Consider the following 15,345-nt stretch of genomic DNA (forward strand, 5'->3'; position numbering starts at 1 on the left):
CATCAGGAAGTTACCCTATCCAGTCTAAAAAGGGGAGGCATGAATAATCCACTCCTTGTTTAGCATATAATCAATAAATCATCATAAAAATGGGCAACCAGCAGTCCCCAGGACTGCCCTTTCCATGGAATAGCCATTCTTTTATTCCTTTACTTTCCTAATAAACTTCTTTTCATTTTAGTCTATGGACTCGCTCCAAATTCCTTCTGCCATGAAATCCAAGAACCATCTAGGCCCCCTTTTGGGTAACAACATTGCTTTCTTATAATTTATGTGACTTCATATATATATACATATATATCATATATGTATATATATATACATATATATCACATTGAGCTACATTTATGTACCCACACCTAGAATTTATGTTAGGGCATATGGGCACAGTGCTCCTTAAAGTACAATAAACACTGTTTACCCCCTTGTTGCATAATGGCCTGCAGCCTTGAACAAACTAAAATAAACTACACTAATTTTTCAGTTGCATGTGAAAGCCTTAAATCCAGCACATAAATATTCCAAAACTAACTCAGAGCAGTAAGCTGATGGCTGGATAGAAAGCACAATCAGAGGGATCATTCTGAGGATTGAGGGAGCAGGGTAAACGTGTTTCTTGACCTTCTGTTCTGAAAGGCTTCTTTTCATCTGGTTTCAATTCTCTTGTTTGTGCACCTTGCCGTATTTATTATTGAATTCCTGGTTTCTTCTTGTTTCATGTTCCATGTTCCAATGATTTATGAGAAATTGCTGATCTAGATGTTATCTTTGGCATTCAGAGAGTGCACAGAGCCCCTTAAGAATGCCGAGAGAATAAATGTGTTTTGAGCTGCACAATACCCAGGCTGAACAGATGTCCATCAATTCATGAAAAATGCCAGCTGAAGATGCTTTAATAAGATGCATTTTTCTTCTTCAACACAGCAGCAGCAAGAGTGTTTTCAAAATCGCAGATAATTTTCCCTCTTTGGTAGATGATTGTGGTTAGAAATGATAACACTTGGTTCTAAAATATTCCGATGAGAAAAACTCTGGTAAAAGATAGAATTTTTTTTTTTAGCTCAAAATAAAGTGGTACATTTTCTACATCACGGAATTGTCTTGTTAGGTTGACTAAGAAATGGAATATGCTAATGACATTTCAGTTAATTTCTAAACATCTTCATGAAGATGATCTAGTTTATAAGAGGGTAAGGGGTGAGAATTTTTTAAATGGTGACCAGTTTTTTCTTGCTTAACTAAGTGAAAGCTAATTAGCAAGTCCAATGTGTTCAGAGGAAGTCATCTAATTAGATAAATATTACAGACTAATCAAAGCAGTTAGGGAGTTTTCCCTAGACTTCCTTCTCTCCACTAAGGGAGGTTAAACACATCCCCAGATAACATTGTCCTTACCAAACTTTATCTTCCTATGCAAGTCTTTCTGTAATTAAACTTGCCAAAATATTTTACCAAACATCCTCATGCAGACATGTATGCAGATTCCTTTGTGGGCTTAGGGTTCTGTGAATTTTCACATCGAATTTAATAATTTTTAAGAAGGAGATGCGTTTACACATCTTCATTACGCATTGCACATTACATTCTTCATTCATTTCTATCTTATTTTCCAGAGGTAAATCAGAAAAGTAACACACAGAATAAAGACAACATGTGAAGAGATTAAGGAACACTAAACAGTGAGCTTGCAATGAAAAGTGTATAATAAGACAAAATATGTCTTTTCATTTCATGATAATAAAGGAGAGAATAGATACTTTCACGGATTTCATCACACACATGAATCAGCTATGACAGAACCCCTGGAGTGGTCAATACTTTTCTTATTAGATAGTTAAACAAATTTGGCAAGCAACTAAAGATTATTTTAATAAATCAAATGTTAATTTCTGCAATTCCAAATACTGAAATCATTGTGTACTTAAGGAATAATAAAAGACTGAAGGGTTCTTCTGTAAATTTCAAGAATTCTTAAAGGATATATATATATGCACACACACATGCATATTCTTTATTGATATATATATATCAATTAATATATGTCCTTTATTGATACACACACACACACACACACACACACACACACACATATATCCTTTATTGACATATATATTAATCATGGCTGAGGACAAATTTTTTATTTTCACGGTCGTCCTTTATAGAGCTCATCAACTTAATTTCCCAAACCCCAATGTTAAATATTCTATGGTACAAAATGTTTATATCTAGATGGTGAGATTAAGTATGATTTTCAATTTCTTCTTTAGGCTTTCCCATTTTATATTTTTAAAAAAACTAGTCAAGCATGGTTGCGAAGGAAGACAATGTTACTCAGCTTAACAATAACCTGAAACCCTCAAACCAATTATTTTGTATTGTTTTTATAGTGTTTATTTTTATAGTGCTTATTACTTTTATAAATAGGAGGAAGGATATCAAAAGAAAATCCTGGGCTACAAAACACACACGAAAGTTCAATTCACAAGGGCATGACACAACGATGAGTTTTGAGACAGGTTTTCATGAGGATGGCTTCTTATCTAATCTACGTTCTATGATTCAGAAACTTAGTCATAAATGTAATCTTGTATCCATATAAGTTAGGTACCTACATGTCTTTTCTAGAATTTTGTTAAAAGTTTAAGAACTGATCCCACATTAGGAAATGATTTATGATGAAGTTAATAAACATTTAAAACAATGTTTTAAATGCAAAACAAAGCAAAACCGCCATTATATAGTTTACAAACACAACTGTATTCCCCCCAAACTGTTTACTCTAGGATACAGAAGAATGATGAACCATAAATGGTTAGAGAAACTCCTGTGGAAGCCTTGGTCCTGCCCAGATCCTTGCATTCTCTCATAACCTAGTTCAGTATCAGCCACAGCCACCTCTCTATGCACAATGGACCACATTGCATGGCAGTCCGAATCCTCGCTATAGTGCTTGATTTCTTTATACTGTACTTGAATCCTTAGTCTTTCTGTCTCCAATTGTCCAAATCTCAGACTTTAAGAAACAATGTCTTCTTTAACTTCATTGCTAATTGCCAGCTACTTCAGTCTCTAATTGCTGTTATCACAGACCTCTGCAAATATAACACTGTTTAGATGCTATAAATGTCCACTCTTGTTCCCTGTTACAAAACACCTCCTTCTCTCTCAGACAATGGATGTAGAGAGATTTTTAGATCTCCTTGATTTGTCAGGCAGTGAATTGTTTTCATTTATAATGAAGATGGAAGCTATTACTCCTTCTTTGCGGAGTGAGTGTTTTAGCCTAATGCCAGTAAGAACGTAGGCCTCCATACCATTTTTACACAAGCAGCACAATCATTCTCAGCATTTCAAGATTTTAAAAAATAGACTTTATTAAAAACTTCAAAAAGGAAACACTAAAGAGGTCTTACACTACACATCCTCATCCAGTTCCTGCAAACATCCTCATCAGAGCTGACCGTCTTCCCCCAACTCTCCAGCTTTGCTGCCAGCTGGGGCTTTCCTTGTCTCCTTCATCCCTCATAGAGCCCCCAGGCCCACTGATTTATTTTCCTTCCTCCAATCTATCACCCGAAACCTGCATACTTATATACCCAGTTATCAGCAAATTAAACACCTTATTTGAAAAGCTGTAAATAACAATGTTATTTTCCCTTATTACAGTCACATTAAGTGCTTACAACAAGCCTTTGTGATAGGTTTCATCACCCCAAGTTTGCATTAAAGAATGACAGGAGGCCGGGCGCGGTGGCTCAGCCTGTAATCCCAGCACTTTGGGAGGCCGAGGCGGGTGGATCACGAGGTCAAGAGATCGAGACCATCCCGGTCAACATGGTGAAACCCCGTCTCTACTAAAAATACAAAAAATTAGCTGGGCATGGTGGCGCTTGCCTGTAATCCCAGCTACTCAGGAGGCTGAGGCAGAAGAATTGCCTGAACCCAGGAGGCGCAGGTTGCGGTGAGCCGAGATCGCGCCATTGCACTCCAGCCTGGGTAACAAGAGCGAAACTCCGTCTCAAAAAAAAAAAGAATGACAGGAGTACACACCAAGCTTCTCTCCGGGGTTTCATTCTAAACTATTGTATCATGTCATTTCCTCATAAAATCATAAGACATCTATCTAACCCTCACATGAACGGATGCAAAATGCCCAAACATCAAAATTCAGACGGCTATAGATATGGGGATGGTTTCCATAATTCAAGACAAGAAATAACCACAGAATTGGTATTGTTTGTCTTTTTGTTTTAATAATGAAGGAGAATATCTCAATGTCAAATCCAACTGTGGAAGTTGCCTCTTTCAAAAAAATTAGGACAGCCTATCTACCCCATCTATCAGAGTTGCGTTAAAAAAAAACAATTTACAGGCATTAGATATTTATGCAGAATAACAGTGAATGAAATATTCTCAACCTCCAGCGTTTGTAAAGACAGATGCAGTAGCGAATAAACTGTGTGGTGGGGCCACGGAAGTAGAAATACAGTTGGTAAAGATTCTATAATTTAAAATTTGCCTTGAGAACCGCAAAAAGAGAAAGTTATTACTCTTTTTCAAAGAAGGGAACCATGACTTGCCTGAGTTGTGAACAACCATGGGATTTAGAAGGATAACAATGAATGAACCTCAGTGAAGGAAAAATGGGGGCCAATCACAGTTATGGGGAAATACTAGTGAAATGAGTCCTGACATAAACTTTCAACGTTCTTCCCTGCATCACACTCCTAGTTAACTTCTTGCATACTTATTTTTCTTGCTTACAAAGTTAGAAATTTATTATTGGCTCACAATATATTTTCCCAAAGTACTGGAGAGAAATCCATTTTGGAATTCAGTGCTTTTTTATTCTAAAAAGATAATACGGTACAAGTATCATGTATTATGTAACGCTCCCAGTGGAATCTGGAGCAGTGATTATTATCGAAAACATTAACACATGTAACTGTACAGTGATGCATATAAACATTAACATTAAGTAAAGACTATACATAGCCTCATCTGTAAGTTACATTTGGCCATCAAATAGTTTCAAAAATCTTGGTTTTTTAGATAGGGTTGTAAGGTAAAATACAGACTGCCCAGTTAAATTTGAATTTCAGATAAGCAACAAATAATAGTTATTATTGTGGTTGTTTTTGGGTTTTGTGGTGGTGGTGGTAGGATAGTGACAAGTAACCTTTTAGTATATGTCCTAAACATTGCATGGAACACACTTATACTAAAAAAATGTACATATTCAGGCCAGGTGTGGTGGCTCACTCCTGTAATTCTAGGGCTTTGGGAGGCTGAGGCGGGAGGATCACTTGAGGCCAGGAGCTCAAGATGAATCTGGACGGAATAGGGAGAACTCTCTCTCTCTCTCTCTCTCTGTCTCTCTGTCTGTCTCTTCTCTTTCTCTCTCAGTGTTTAGGTCAAGTGAATGTCTTTTTTTTTTTTTTTTTTTTTTTTGTGAAATGTGCCTCTTTGTGATTTGAAACTGCAAATAAAAGATTGTAGGACTCATATCTAAAAATATCCTAATTGAAATACTATTAACAGCTACTATTCCAGAAGTGGAGTTTAATTTGGGCCTTTTTGAAGGGAAATACAGAAAACAAAGTTTTATTAAGTATGCTAATATCCACAGAGTGTGAGATATAAAGCCTGTGCAAAGCCAAACAGATGAACAATTCAAGGCATTTCAAGGGTTAGACATAACATGGCTATTTTAAAAATAATTTATATCATCACTTTTGTAATAGTTCTTTCCTGTTTCACTGGGAAATTCATGATCTATAAAATATCCCTTTTAGAAATTTCTAGCATCTTCTTAACAAAGATATAGCTCCATCTAATGGGGAAAACATCAAATTACAGCCCATCATGCAGCTAGGCATTAATCCAATATTTCTGTGAGTGTTGGTAAAATTTTATGTGCATATAGTTTATACACACACATACACAAATACTGGATGTGTTTCTGTGCTTCTCCTATTTTGCAGCCAGCTGGGATCCAAAGGTTCCTTCAAGAGCTGCTCTTTTCCTTGGATTGAACTAATTAAATCCATTTTTATTTTTATTTTTTAGAGACAGGGTCTGGCTCTGTCACTCAGGCTGGAGTGCAGTGGTGCAACCGTGGCTCACTGCAGCCTCAAACTCCTGGGCTCAAGTGAACCTCCCACTTTAGCCCCCCATGTAGCTGGGACTAACGCATGCGCCACCACACCCAGCTCATTTTTGTATTTTTTCTAGAGATAGGGTTTCACCATGCTGCCCAGGCTGGTCTCGAACTCCTGGGCTCACATGATCTTCCCACCTCAGCCTGCCAAAGTGTTGGGATTACAGGCATCAGCCAGCACACCTGGCTATTTTTATTTTTATAGTTCTTTCAGGAGCATCTCTTTTCCTTGGATTAGACTAATATAAATATATTTTTATTTTATATAACCGCCCATACCTTAAGCTCATTCCCACCCTATTAATCTATAAAATGTAACCTTAAGAGTGTTTAATTTTCTGTCCTTGAGCATCATGGCCTCTTCAGACGTAGAAAGGACATTAGAGATTATCCAACTTTTGGTTCTCTACCCTGGCTGAGTATTAAAATAATCTGGGAAAGTTAAAAAAAATACCCCCACCTGGGACCACCAACATAAATTCTTATTTACTTGGTCTGGGTAAGTTCTGGGCTTGGGTATTCTGTAAAAGCTCCCCCAGGAAATTCTAATGTGCAGGTGATTCTAATCCCCCAGCTGAATTTAATGTGTAGCCAGGGTTAGACCCTAATGAATTTTAAGATAGCCAACGTATTTTACAATTGGAGAAACCAAGCTCCACTGAAGAGAAGTGATCCTGTAACTAAAATGTTAGAGTCTCTGATGCATAAGAAATCACAATTCTTAGAAACAGATAAGAAAACACAATCATCATAGCGTTCTTACCCATCCTTTCTTTTATGTAAAACTTTCATCTGTGAAGATACATCAGGAAAACGTCTATTTCAAAACTCAAACTCAATGGTATCAAATAAGAAATTAGAAATATGAATTGTCCTTCTGAGAATTTGACCTCCAGGTTCAAATTATAATCCATTTTATCTCTATTTTTCTTTCACCCCTCTCTCCATTCCATCACCAAATCCTGCTGGTACCTTTTGTAAGCTCTGTGACAGCAGAGCGCAGGTCTATCTTGTTCATGCGATAGTCCTAGCCCTGAGTGTCATGTTTGGCTCATGGCAAGCACTCTATAAACGTGCAAAATTGAGGAAATGACGTCAAGTTCTCTTGCATCCATCCATTCCTTAGTCTCAAGACCAAACCCTCAATTCCTTCTGCCTGGGTAACCATTCAAGTCTCTGCTAATTTTCTTTGATAATTTTCTAGTGTTGTTTTTTTTCCCCCCAGACATCAGTCTGTTTCAACTAATAGATTTTACATGTTACCTTCAGCCTTCATCATTTCATTTCCCCGCCCCAAAATACACATCTCTGTTTCAATTTCTTCCTTATTGTCACTCCACTCTAATCATTCAAACTTTTCCTCCACTGTTCCCCATGCCCTTCCGTTCATGCCATGTACCATAGCTCTATTTCCTCCTGCTCATAACTTTCTGCCTTGAGGAACTGGAACAAACAGGCTCTGGAATCAGACTGATTGCAGGTGGTCCCAATTCCACCTTTGCTATGTAATCACTCTGACTCTCAGTTACTTCATTTATAAAATGTATCAGTAGGAAATCAGATAATACATTTAAAGCAGTTGGTACTATATCTTGTGCATAGTATTGAGCCAACTTTTATAGTCTCTCTGCCAGCACCACACAATCTTGATTACTGTAGCTATTTTCACACCATTTAGAAGAGAAAAGCTTTAATTCTAGAAGTATTTAAGTTGACATTCCGCTACACTAATTTTATAAACAAATAAGCAGCGTCTTCCTTGTTTAAGGTTTTTTTTTTGTTTTTTTTTTTTTGAGACGGAGTTTCGCTCTTGTTACCCAGGCTGGAGTGCAATGGCGCGATCTCGGCTCACCGCAACCTGCGCCTCCTGGGTTCAGGCAATTCTCCTGCCTCAGCCTCCTGAGTAGCTGGGATTACAGGCACGTGCCACCATGCCCAGCTAATGTTTTGTACTTTTAGTAGAGATGGGGTTTCACCATGTTGACCAGGATGGTCTCGATCTCTCGACCTCGTGATCCACCCGCCTCGGCCTCCCAAAGTGCTGGGATTACAGGCTTGAGCCACCACGCCCGGCTGTTTAAGGTATTTGAGTAAGAATAGTTATAATCAAAAGTTAAAGGCCAGGCGCGGTGACTCAAACCTGTAATCCCAGCACTTTGGGAGGCCGAGGCGGGTGGATCACGAGGTCGAGAGATCGAGACCATCCTGGTCAACATGGTGAAACCCCGTCTCTACTAAAAATACTAAAAATTAGCTGGGCATGGTGGCGTGTGCCTGTAATCCCAGCTACTCAGGAGGCTGAGGCAGGAGAATTGCCTGAACCCAGGAGGCGGAGGTTGCGGTGAGCCGAGATCGCGCCATTGCACTCCAGCCTGGGCAATAAGAGCGAAACTCCGTCTCAAAAAAAAAAAAAAAAAAGTCAATTTATCCTGAATTTATTTTGAAAATACCTCCCTCTTGAGGGCATTACTATATACGACTCAGTATACTGTGAACTTGAGCAGTGTGGTATCTATTACTCAGTGGAAATGGAGGTTAAACTAGTACAGACATCCTGGAGGACAATTTGGCAACATCTATTAACATTTAAAAACCCATGAGTATACTTAAAGGCAAGGATTTATATGCAGAGTCACAAAAACTGTAAACTGCCTAACTGTCCAGCACTAAGTGACTAGTCAAATAATGCATTGTAAAACACACAATAAAATAACATGTTACTATTAAAAATTTAAAAATCTATGTATACTTACATGGATTACATCCAAGACATGTTTGCATAGACATACTTGTACACACATTAAATAGAAGTACCTTCAGATGAATGCTGGTAATAGTCATTGCCTTTGAGAGAAGAAATGGGTCAGTAGGCTTCAGGGAAAGGGAGGCATATTTTTCACTCTATATATTTTTACAATAGAAATTGATATTAAACCACCTATATGCATTATATATACATACCTACATAATATTAAATATATATAAAATTTTTGAAATAGAACTTACATATAGAAAGTGAACAAATCGTATGTGTTAGGAACATTTTTTGAATAAAGTTAACATACCCACCTACAAAACACTCATATCAAGGGAAAAAGCATTACCAGTATATATTTATAAGAATTCCTGTATTATTTTACTTTACCACTTCTGTATGTATATCATAACAAATAAAAAAACAATAATATCATAATCATACTGAGTAAAAGGAACAATAGGTTTTAAAATATGTAATGCTTACTTTTTTTTTTTTTTTTTTTTTTTTGAGACAGAATTTTGCTCTGGAGTGCAGTGGCGTGATCTCCGCTCACTACAACCTCCACCTCCTGGCTTCAAGTGATTCTCCTGCCTCAGCCTCCCGAGTAGCTGGGACTACAAGTATGCATCATCGTGCCCAGCTAATTTTTGTATTTTTAGTAGAGATGGGGTTTCACCATGTTGGCCAGGATGATCTCAATCTATTGACCTCATGATCCGCCCACCTCAGCCTTTCAAAGTGCTGGGATTACAGGTGAGCGCCACCGCACCTGGCCAATGCTTACATTTTTAAATACCCAGTTCATGTTCAATTATTTTTTGCTTATCTCAAAAATATCTCTTGGCATTTGGTCTGTTTGGATCATTTTTCCCAAAATGTCCCCATATTACATATGGTGATTTTTCTCTTAAATCTCTTTTGTTCTATAACTGGCCCACTCTCTTCTGTTAATGCTATTTCTTTGTTGTTGGAGAAACTGGTCATTTATCCTGTAGAATCTCACATTCTGGATACTGGCTGATTAAATCCTCCTGGTGTCATTTAATATGTTCTTTACCCACTGCATTTTTTATAAACCATTAGTTAGACCTAGAAACTCAATATGCTTTCTTGAGTTGGTAAATAAAAGTACTCTATGATCCAGTACATTTAAGGAAAGCTACATATTTGGGGAAAACAATGCATAGAAAGTCACAAAGACCTGAAAAGTCTCAAAGTAAGGAAATGTTTAGTTTTGCTTAACTGTGCATTTCCCAAGTGTTATTTTATTGTTACTGTGCTACTTACTATGTTCACATGGAACTAGAGTCTTGTTTTATGCACTCCGATAAGTGCTGGAGCAGAAGATCTGTAGGGTCTTCTCAAAATCCTATGACTTTGCATGGTATGAGACATACTGGCTGGGCACAGTGGCTCATGCCTGTAATCCCAGCCACCTTGGGAGGCTGAGGCAGGAGAATCCCGAGCCCACAAGTTTAAGACCAACCTGGGGAACATAGTGAGGCCTCATCTCTACAAAAACAAAAAGAAAAAAAAGAGAGAGAGAGAGAAAGAGAGAGAGAGAGAGAGAAAAAAAATTAGCTGGGTGTCGTGGCACACACCTGTAGTCCAGCTACTTGGGAGGCTGGGGTGGGAGGATCCTTTGAGTCCAGGGAGTCCAGCAGTGAACTGTGATCTACACTCTAGCCTTGGTGAAACAGCAAGACCCTGCCTCAAAAAAAAAAAAAAAAAAAAAAGGGAGAGAAAAAGAGAGAGACATAGTGCAGATGCTCATAAAAGTTTGCTGATTGATTAATCCAGCAGTCATGTATTGTGTTTTTTATTTATAGTGTACTGTACTTGAAGCCACTATTCCTGTCCTTAAGAAATAAGATTAAGTTGATAAATCAGCATGTGTTCAGGCAATAAACTCACATTCTTGTTTAGAGCATAGGGCAGTTAAAAAAAAAAAAAAATCAGTTGTATGTGTTGTGTATTTATGGAGTGGCCTGGTGGGTTTCATGAGGAAAGCTCCAAAAGAGGTCAGCTTTGGAGTACATCAACAAGCATTCACAGCAAGCCAGAGCTGGAAACACACACACACATACACACACACACATACAGAGAGAGAAAGAGAGAGAGAGAAAGAGAGAGAGAGAGAAACAGAAATAAGCTGGTTTAATCTCTTTAATTACAGAAGACAGGAAGCCTAAGGACAGGAAAGGATTCTTATAGCTGATGAGACTCAGACATTCCTGCTTCAAAGCTTAGTGCATTCCCTTAGTAGGTCCAATTCAAGATTATTTCTTTGTAGGTAAACTTTTGTTTTGTTTTCTCTTCCCTCTGGAACCTTTTAGGATTTTCTTTTTAACTTTTGGAGTACTGAAACTTCTTCAGGAAATTATGAGATTTTCCCCTTCATTCTGCCTGGACTACCTTGCAATATGAGGATCCAGGTTTTCTTGGGCAGAGGGAAACTTTCTTCTGTTACTCGCATATCCCTTTCTGGGTCACTTGTTTTAATTTGCTCATTCCAATCATTTTCTTTGATACTGTTGGTTTTACTCGTTTTGGGTGAATCTTGGTGGCCTTTCTACATTTATGAATGAAAGGTAATGTTATTAATTATCTAACTTGGGATTTTTTTTTTTTTTTTTGGTAGTTATCTGGATTTGTTTACCCAGAAATGCACAGAGATAAATTTGACCTGGTTTTCAGCCTCAAGATATTTACAGTCTATTGAGGGAGGAAAACAAGTAAACCAAGAATTCTGTCAAAGTGTCAGAATGTTTATGATACAGCTTAAAAAAAAGACAGTGGTATTAATTTGTGTAACAGGGAATTCTGAGGTGTGTACCGCCACCAACTTCAATATTCTGCCTCTGGCTCCTCTGGGGTTGGCCTAGAAATGAACAGGGTCTGGGAGAAAAAAGGAAAGAAAAGAAAAGTCTGACTCAACCACTGCAGTTTGCTGATGCGGCTTTTTGGGCTTGAAGAAAGTTCAAGGCTTCTTCTTTCTCTTGATGTATACATTTTTATCACAGAGGATCGTTAGCTGCAACATTCGTGACATAGCAATACCATTTCTCAGGCTCTTCACTTAGTACCTTTAGCCCCTGCGCATGTGGTAGTCCATTCTACATAGATGCTTTCTTTTTGGGGTCCCATTTCTCTCCCAAGCAATCCTCCGAGATGAACAAGAACTCAATCCAAGTCTGGTCCTTCCCCATGTACTACCTCGTGAACTACATCTGGTCGAGGGGAAGCACCTGTGCATCCTTGTACCTACAGAAATGGACCACTCATTGCTCTCTCATAGGCAAACTGCTCCAGCCACAGCCTTTGCCTTCGTTTTTCTCAAGAATGAGTCCAATGCCTATAAGTCTTCAATTTCTCTTGTGTCCTGGAAGTAGGTAATGAAAGCAGACTTAGAAAACTAGAACTGCAGCACCTCCTTTGTAAACTCTGCATAGATTTGGAATGTGGGAATGTTTGGCACCTTAATTTTGATCTCAGTCCTTGGAGTCTCAGCTGAAATAGAGAAAAAGTCTCATTGGAAATGCCTGTTTCATGCCTTAGTGAAAAGTCCAGGGGCGATGAAATATGGAACCTTCCATACTATTTCTTGAAGGCAGTAGGCCATCTCCTATGACTAGCTTTATTACAATAAAACCATGTGCCAGAGAACCCTCTGTTAAGCCAGTTTGTGGGTCTCTGGCAGAGGGAAAAAGAAGCTTGGTTGTCTTCAAAAGCTAGATTATTCTTAGGTTTGGTTCTCCTAAGGAGCCAGCTGCATGTGCATCACTGTGAAAAAGATTGCCTCTCAGAGAGAAACTTAGAAACATTTTTTACACTAAAGCATTTACAGAGCATCAGCATCGAAGCCACATAGATGAGAGTTTAAATTCCAATTTGGAACTTATTAGCTGTGTGAACATAGATCAACTGTTTAGCACTCTAAGGGCTTCCATTACCTTGGTTTTCTGATTTGTAAAAGGGGATTAATAGCTAATTTAAAGGGTAGCTGTGGAAATTAAATGAGATGTAGTACGTAAAGATTCCAAAACAGATGCCCTTGATGGGTAGTAGCCACTATCACTATTCCTCCTCAGCCTGGAATTCTCTCCACCTTCTTCTCTGACCCATCAATTCCCATTCTTCCTTAAAGACAAGTTAGGGTCAGCCATCTCCACCAGGAGGCCTTCTCAGATTCTTTTTCCCACTCATAATGGTATAGGTGTTTCTAAAGCATTTTGTTTGCAAACTTTTTAATCAAAAGCAAAATGAAACAAATGAGTTTGTGTATCAAGCTTGTGCTATACCCACACAGGGATGAATCATTTCTAGTGACTTTAAAACATGAAACTTTGTTCATTTCTAGTGGGATACACCATAAGGACAAAAAGAACTGCAAAAAAATCTTTTTTTTTTTTTTTTTTTTTTCGAGACGGAGTTTCGCTCTTGTTACCCAGGCTGGAGTGCAATGGCGCTATCTCGGCTCACCGCAACCTCTGCCTCCTGGATTCAGGCAATTCTCCTGCCTCAGCCTCCTGAGTAGCTGGGATTACAGGCACGTGCCACCATGCCCAGCTAATTTTTTTGTATTTTTAGTAGAGACGGGGTTTCACCATGTTGACCAGGATGGTCTTGATCTCTTGACCTCGTGATCCACCCGCCTCGGCCTCCCAAAGTGCTGGGATTACCGGCTTGAGCCACCGCGCCCGGCCGCAAAAACATCTTAAGCTATAAAGTCATTATATTATAAGTAGTTCTGTTGGTATTATTACATTGAGACTATTATGTGTATATTGTGAGATAGAGCAAATGAGCATTTGTGTTGGTGTCATTGAGAATCGGAACTTTCAGCATGGGAAAAAAGAGACATGGTCATAAAATTGATGGAATAAAAACTGTTTATCCTGACTTTGAATTGGAAGCATCAGTCACTTTCTCTTGAGAACAAAAATGTATTCCTTCACTCTGTCCATCAAAAGACCTAGAAACAAACACCAGCCCAGTAACAACAAGCATCTCCAGCACCAAGAAAATAGCCCAGAGCTCCTCATAGAAATGGATGACTTCTGGCTGGGTGCCCTGGCTCACGCCTGTGATCCCAACACTTTGGGAGGCCAAGGCAGGAGGATCACTTGAGGTCAGGAGTTCAAGACCAGCCTGCCCAACATGGAGAAACCCCATCTCTACTGAAAATACAAAAGTTAGCTGGGTATGGTGGCAGATGCCCATAGTCCCAGCTACTCAGGAGGCTAAGGCAGGAGAATTGCTTGAACCTGGGAAATGGAGGTTGCAATGAGCTGAGATTGCACCACCATACTCAGCCTGGGTGATAGAGTGAGATTCTGTAAAAGAAAAGAAAAAAAAAAGAAAGAAAGAAAGAAAGAAAAAAGAAAAGGATGATTCTAGATCTGAGGCAGGAAATTTGGAAGAGCCTAGCATATCCTATTATACCGTAAAGCAAATAAGCAGTAAAACCCAAATAAGATCATGTCAAAAGGATACAAAAGCCAACTGAAAAGGCTCTCACTGGCTAAATATGAGACTATTTGCATATTATTAGGAGAAACTACAAAGGACTAGAATATAACATATCTTTTTTCATAATAGTTTCCATATGATACTAAAACTAACAAACTGAAACAAAACGAAATAACAAAAAGAAAACCCTCACTGATCACTTTTAGAAAATATCTGATTGAGAATAACTTGAAAAATTATAAAATAAAGGAAAAGAAGCAAGCATGTATCCTATCTTTCTTATGTGAACTGTACCTCAGGGTCGATGAGAAGTACCTCTTTATAGGGGTATTCTAGTTACTATGTGAAAAAGGAAAGATAGAGTATTACCGTTGGGCAACCCTTAGGGAATCAATGATCTAAGCAATGGTCATCAATGGCTGCTAATACGACAGAGGAGGAAACGGGACATCACACACTTTTTTTTTTTTTTTTTTTTGAGACGGAGTCTTGCTCTGTCGCCAGGCTGGAGTGCAATGGCGCAATCTTGGCTCACTGCAACCTCTGCCTCCTGGGTTCAAGCGATTCTTCTGCACGCCACCACGCCTGGCTAATTTTTGTATTTTTTGTAGAGATGGGGTTTCACTATGTTGGCCAGGATGGTCTCAATCTCTTGACCTCCTGATCTGCACACCTCAGCTTCCCAAAGTGTTGGGATTACAGGTGTGGAGCCACCGCGCCCGGCCAATACATACTTCTTAATAGATATGCACAAAGGCACTTACAAGTATTCAAGTCAAAAAAGAATCACTTGAATCTGATATTGATCACATATCTAGATCCAACCATCAATTTTTGGGAAATAAAGTAGACAGAGGACCACATTAAATGACACTGCGAGGAGGGGAATTATGAGAATCTGAATTGGGAAAATTCTACAGGACAAATGACCCAGTGTAATCAACAAATAAATTGG

At 38.6% G+C, this 15,345-nt stretch overlaps 1 long non-coding RNA gene across 1 annotated transcript; it reads right to left on the bottom strand.

Moving 5' to 3' along the window:
* Positions 1–344: 344 nt before the first annotated feature.
* LOC141585615 (uncharacterized) lies at positions 345–10,663 on the bottom strand. The gene is made up of 3 exons (XR_012519183.1): positions 10,520–10,663; positions 8,914–9,004; positions 345–1,031 (listed from the first exon to the last, which is right to left on the bottom strand). It is a non-coding gene; the product is annotated as an uncharacterized LOC141585615 (long non-coding RNA).
* Between the last annotated feature and the right edge of the window lie 4,682 nt (positions 10,664–15,345).

Source organism: Saimiri boliviensis, chromosome 9, assembly GCF_048565385.1.
Source record: "Saimiri boliviensis isolate mSaiBol1 chromosome 9, mSaiBol1.pri, whole genome shotgun sequence".
Classification (NCBI taxonomy): Eukaryota; Metazoa; Chordata; class Mammalia; order Primates; family Cebidae; genus Saimiri; species Saimiri boliviensis.